Source organism: Bidens hawaiensis, unplaced genomic scaffold (genome assembly GCF_021521415.1).
Source record: "Bidens hawaiensis isolate Kalapana, Puna unplaced genomic scaffold, B.hawaiensis_p1.1 tig00028791_1, whole genome shotgun sequence".
Classification (NCBI taxonomy): Eukaryota; Viridiplantae; Streptophyta; class Magnoliopsida; order Asterales; family Asteraceae; genus Bidens; species Bidens hawaiensis.
In genome coordinates this window covers 96,779-104,082 of record NW_027494727.1, presented here as the reverse complement: position 1 = coordinate 104,082, position 7,304 = coordinate 96,779, and positions in this window count along the sequence as shown.

Sequence of the window (7,304 nt, the reverse complement as noted above, 5' to 3'; positions counted from 1 at the left end):
TGGGGTATGCAACGAACAAAGTTTAGTGGGAACTCGTATATTTTGTTTTCATTATTGCATTTTGTTAGGATTAAATAAAAATACATGGCGTCTTTTTTTTTCATTATTTCATCCACATAAATTTATAATACTACATTTTTCGGGGTCGATGGTGCAGTGAAGTTGTGCATCATGGAGTGAAAATTGTACTATCTCATCATTGGACCACAATGTCCACTAACACCAACTTCCATCACAAGAGACAAAACAAATGGGTTTCCATTCTCTCTCTATGTTTAATCTTCTCCGGTTGTGTTCCTATGGTGCTCTCCTTTCTCTCCGAATGTCATTTTCAGCCAAACCGTATCAATCCGCTGGTAACCATTGTTGCCCTGCCAACGGCTGTTGTCGTATGTGGCGGTGGCGGTGGTTAGACGTAGCTCGGTGGCGACGGAGACAACCAGTGTTTCCAGGTTTCAAGGTGACGGTGATCCATTAGTGCTCTGCTCTCTGGTCAATGGAACCTTTGTCTTCAACCTTGCATGTGTCATAAGGTGGTCCAATGTGTGTACTTAACCGATGGAATGTACTTTGTGGGCAGAAAATTTGGGATGGTAATAGTTAAACATTAGTCTCATATGAAGAGGCCCTAATTATTGCTTATTTGGGTTTCATTTTTATTAACTTCCATTTAATCTTTGTAATGTGTTACTGATATCATATTGTTTTGGTGCGGTTTGCATATGCTAGGATTGTGTGTTTAAAGGGTCTAGATTATTGGAGTCGTAAGCGTGGCTATGACTCCTGCTCTAGGCGCTACTCAATTTTTGGGCGTAAATGCTTAATTTGCTCATTGAAATTGTATTTAGCAGCTTGGCGATGGAGTGGTTGTGGCAATTGTCTTTTGTGGTTGACAACTGTTGACGGTACTCAAAACTTATCTCAATGATGGTCAACGTAAGGTCATCTGAGATTTTTTCAAATATAGACTCGATGGGTTGTCCGTATGTATTTTTAGATGTTTAAGGCTATGATTAGTGAGCCGATATTTTATTCACTATGGTTTGCGCTATGGCCTCGACTACCTTGAGCCGTGATTTTGTTCCCTACGGTTTCGGCTTTGATGACGAGCTTCGGCTCATCTGAGCCGCAATGAACTACCCTATGTTTTGGTCTATGATGACATGCCTCAGCTAATCTGAGCTGCAGTTTTATTCCCTATGACTTGAGCTATGATGACGGGCCTCGCTCATTTGAGCAACGATTTTACTCACTATTGGCATAATGGTCTTCGATAATTGGACCACCCCGCAACACGGGGGGTTTTTAATACTAGTTAACTAAATAATAGTGGTGGACGGTAAAGACGAATCCAAAATTATTGTCAAAGAGATTGACCTACTGATAGAGGTTAATCCTTTCTTAGGCCATCCTTAGTCACGGCTTTATGTCAGCGTTTTGGTGAATAACGCCGGGGCAACCCCCCCCCCCCCCAACGTTTTTTTAGGCGTTTTATACATAACGCATGTAGAAGGACAAAAATTAAAAAAAAAAAACATATTCTTATTCCCAACAGTCATATGACTGTTTGAAAAAAAAAATTATTTTCTTTATATTAACCAACTTCATCCCCAATCAAAACTCATCAAATTTATAAATCTTTCTTTCTACTTTTTATTTCTTCACACCAACTTCCCTATAAATGGATTCTCCTACTTTTATATATAATCGGTTTTTCGGGGCCGACCAACAAGCCGAAGATGAGGCGGAGGAAGAGGCGGTTACGAGTGCGGTTGTGCTCGTGACAACTTATATAAGTTCTGTTAGCTCTCCTTCACCCGCCCCCCCCCCCCCCGTTTCAAAAAAGCATATATCGAACGAGATCGTACTGAAGCCAACAACCGATTGACGGCGGATTACTTCGGCAACTCGCCGAGATACAAGAGCCCGAAGACCTTTAGTGGACACATATATACGATTTCTATTTGGGTCGATTTGAAGGACATCTGGGTGAAGGGAAGAATAAGGGCTTTAATCCCGGGTTCGAACCCGACATGGGGCGAGCATTTTCGAATACTATCTGGTTCCCGCGCATCACGTGGTCGAGGAGTGGACCTTGGACATAGCCCCAAAAAGGTAGGTTTACACATGAGATTATTTGTTCAAAAGAAAAAAAAACTAAATAACACATTTATTCATACACATCAATGTTGTAAAAGTAGGTCTAGAATGTCGAGTACTCCCCCCAGTATTCGCTACAAGGTATGACGGTGAGACGACTTTCTTTAACTCCGCTGAGTTACTAAATATCGATCAAAGGTGGTCAACCTCAGCCATAATCAGATCTATTCGGATAACTTGGGCCGATTTCGACTTAAAAAAATAAACATAATTCATATTTCTATAACATTAAAGAACTAATATCATTTTTTCATTTATGATTAGAAATTATTTAAAAATTTAATATTTAAAAATGTATTTATCTTATTTATATTGATATTAGTAACATCCCTTAATTCGTTTATTAAATAAACAATAAAGGAATTATTTATATTATCACGAGTTTAGTATTAATTATTATAAAAATATTACGATTATGTGCATGAACTTATTTGATATAATGGCATGCTTGAAAAGGGCTAGTGGGCTCATAATCCATAAGTTGAGGGTATGTAAGCCAAACTAAAACCATAAACCCTTATTTTTTTTAATTTATCTTTTCACGTACACCTTAAAAACACACACATAAGCTCTCAAAGCATCAGGTTTCGGTTTGTCTCGGAATCAAGTATGGACTTCACCAATGCGTAGATCGGTGCTAGAATAAAATAAAACATGAAAGCTCGACATAAAAAATGTGACATTCATCATTTTTCAAACCCAAAAAAAACTCGAACCATTTTAAAATTTGGATATTTTAGTATCTTTATGTATTAATAAACTGGTGTATTTATTGAGTATTTTATGGTGTTTATGTTTTCATGTAGTTTTTTACTCTTCGTAGCTCGCATTTATTGTATTTCATACTTCTAATGGATCAAAACCCAACTCCAAGGACCAAAATGGCCAACTCTCAAAACCTCATATCTTGAAATGATTCCGCGCGTCACGGGGTATATGTTGAACCTCGTGACGCGCGGGGATTATGTTAATCCAACTTTGACTAAGGTCGTCGCACGACACTAGTCTGCACCCACCGCGACACGCGATACACTCTGCAGACGCGCCGTTTTGGCTTGTTTCACGGCAAGACTCATGTTCTATCGATTTCTTGTTTATTTGCTCGATTTGGATGTTGTAACATGTACCTAGACTTCATTATAACTTGTGTACGTGATTCCTAGTAATCAAATTGGTCAAAAGACTTCAATTTTAAGATTCTAGCCCTAAGTTCATGCTCTTTGACTTTCATTTAGCATTCCCTGGGTAATTTACTTAATGTTTCTAGCTAACGACATATTTTTGCACTCGGTTCGTTAGTGATCGGTTAAGCCCGTTAACATACTATTCTAAATCAAAAACTTAAGAATCTGACTTTAAACCTTATAAACTTCATCTCCACTTCTTAAAATGCTGAACATAAATTACCTGATTCAACCCACGGTTCGTGTATGACAGATAAACAAAATTCTCGCTTAAACTTCTCTTCTTGAATAAAAGTTCGGTCATTCAAAAACGAACTAAATTTGTTGAAAAATTAACTAACAAATATTTTAACCGAAACTTATTTTTAATATAAAATATTATTTTATAAGAGCCTAAACACTTCTTTTAAATCTTAAAGTAACCAAAATTTCCAAACTTTGTTTTTCTAAAAACGAACCGGGAACCGAATCCGCAACTTCTCGGTTCGTTAGTGATCGGTTAAGCCCGTTAACATACTATTCTCAATCTAAAACTTAAGAATATGACTTCTTAACCTTATGAACATCATCTCCACATCTTAAAAATGTTGGACATAAACCTGATTCAACCCCGGGTTCGTGTCCGACTGAAACGAAATGATGTGTGGTAGTGTAGATAAGGGCAGTGGACCTTATACATGTTGTACCTGTTAGATGTCAACATAGGAAAGGACTATGGACCTAATACATGCTCTAAATGTAATATGGTAGGAAAGGGAAGGAATGTGGACCTCGTACGTGCTATGATGTAGGTGTCAGAATAGGAAAGGAAGGTTGACCTTGTAATTTCTATTAATCTATGTTGGTATAGGGATGGACCACATACCTTGTATGTACCATAAATGGTGAAGAGAGGTAAGGACTATAGATCATGTATGTGTTAACGACCTCGAGTATAGGTATCGATGACGACTATAAACATACTCTTGCTTGCTTAAGGTAAATGCTGCATTGGACTGTTTTAAGAATGTTTATTAAGCTTGTATGAATACATGTATGTTGAACATGTGAAGAATGGTATGTGTATCTTCGGATACGAATGAGTATGAAGTTGTAAATATTACATGTGCATGTTAAACTAGAACTAACTCAACGTAGCTAACTTTTATGATGCATGCATGTGTTAGATGCAGATGGCAAGCTTAAGGTGCACACGAGACCATTAGATGACTGGCTAGCATCCGAAGAAGAAAATGCGTGACATGATATGTTACGAATGTTGCAAGAAATGTATGTTTTGAATGCTTATATTATTTGTATGACTATTCCACGAAAGTTTTAATAAACTCTGATAAATTAAATTGTGTTCATGTGTAAATCTACCGCTAAGTAATGTGTCCTAGTTCAGGGCCTTACAATATTCACCTGTTTTGTTTTTATTAATTTTAAACTTATAATATTTGATATATAGGGTCAAGATCTTAAGAGAATATTTTAGAATTGAGAACTTTGAGAACCATTTTAGATAACAAAAAAGCCCCTTCAAAAATATTCTTAACAAGTTGTAACAAAAAAAAAAATAAAAAGTAAAAAAAACCAAAAAGTTTATCTAGCACCCCGGTTTCATAAAAGAAAATAAAAAACAACTCGGTTTTGTTTAAATATGCATATACATATATTATCATTTAACTTTCAGTTACATAATATAAACTTATGTACATTATCATATATCTTTATTGTACATATGTGTGTAAAAATAACATGTGTTTATACATATATGTATATACGTTTTTATATGTATAACATGTATATATAAAAACTCCTAAAATAATATTATTTAAGTAAAAAATAAAAAAAAATATTTTTAAATTTTTCGTTTCTTGCATTCTTATTATATTTTGTTACTCTTCACCCGAAAAAAATGAAAAAAAGACGTTGTAATGCACATACGTAAAACTATGCGATAGTGTTGTTTCTATGCATATGTAATACTATATACATTTATGTTCAATAGTGTTTAATTGTATATATTCAATATTTGTGTATTGTATATGTGCAGTAATGTTGTTTTATATGCAAAAAATAATATCAAAAAGTCGATATAGTGCATATGTGCATTAGTGTTGTATTACAAATACGTGTTAATGTGTCCATTAGTGTTAAATTGAACGTATACAATAGTGAGTATTAGTTATGTGCAATAGTGTTGTATTCTATGTAATACAACATCTTGCATATATGCAATACACACTATTGCACATATGCACTACACCGACAAAGTTTTTTTTTTTTTATCAATATCAACATGCAAGAAAGGTTTTCATTTGATCCCTGTATAATTCATGTAATTAAATAGTCTTTCAAATATGGGAAGCGGTATAGGTGGATATGATTAGACTTAGGCTCAAATAAATTTAAAAACTCAAGTTTCATAGATTACATAATTAATCCCAGTGTATTATAATATGCTAACCCTTAAGTTTCATGAAATTACACAAATAACCCCACAAACTTTGAATACGATATGAACCGGTATCATAACATATCGAACCGAACCGGTACAGACCGAGTTATTGCCACGTGTTACGGCATTTTAAGGCAACTAGTTTTAATAATTCACAATATTGTTATTTTGTGCTCCAGATTTAAAATATTTAAATTAGTTTCTAAATGAAGTTAAGTGTCATTTTAGTACATACGTTTTGTTCAATTACCCAACTTTAATACCGTTTTGAATTTATTACTGCAAATGGCTACTTCACATTTCAAAAACCTGTCATTTTAGTACCATTTTGCAAACCCATTTATTTTTCCTTTAAGTTAGAGGTAAACTGGTAATTTACGTTATTATATATATATATATATATATATATATGTATTTATATCCTCTTTGCAATTCAAAAAGGGATATCGGCGCAGCTTGTTGCCCAATTGCCTTATGTTTCGATGTAATCACTACCTTGCATATTTATCAATATTAATATCCTCTTTTCTTTTAAACAATTCATCCCTGTATATAACTTATTAAAAATTTAAAAAGAAATAAACATCATGAACCACTCACTCACTCCAATAGTCCAATGCTTTTAATTTTTAGCGAATCATTGTTTCACTCCGTCTGGCGAGATTCCTCTCCACCTAACCCGTCACCGTGTCTCCGTCGGAAAGCCCAACACAACCCCTCAAAAAACCCCAACTCAAAACCCAAAATCCTCTCCCAATACCACAACGAAAAATTCACCAACGTATTCCAACTCGTTGTCACTTCACCCTCCGTCCTCTTAACCACCACCCACAATCTCAACCATTCGCCGGACCCACCCACCATTGACTCAATTTCTGCCAGTTATTTCTCAATTGCATCATTGGATAACGATCTCTCCTGATGTTGTGTGCTGAGTGATATAAAATATTGTATGTAGATTTGATTTTAGTTTTCGCACAAGATCTTGTTTTAAATTTATAAAAGTGATTTCTACTAAGACTAAACACACACAAAATAGGCAAGTGCACCTATCGTATATGTAGAATAGTGTTGGTAAGAACCAAGTATCGATCCGTGGACACAAATTTTTCTCATAATAAATATTCGTTTTACTTTAATCGGAGAGTTTAATCATTTTTGGTGTTGATTTGTAAACTGTAAATAGAAATACTTATATATAATATATAGGTGACAAGAAGAGAAATTCTAAATGAGTAAATCAAGAAGGCTATCATCTAAGATCAAGAATACACTCCATTCTTCCTTGATGATTAATAAGTAAACATGTGATAAACTTGCCTTAACAATATATGATAGAATAGTCCCTCATTTCTAAGTGAACATATTCTATAACATAAAAGAAAGTAGCATGCATATTTTCAAGTCCATTCTTGCTTAATCTCATACTACCACGAGAATGTCAATTTAAGTAGGCAAGTAGTTTAGTAAAGTAGAACGAGTAGGATTGACTTCGATTTCTCAAATACAAATACCAA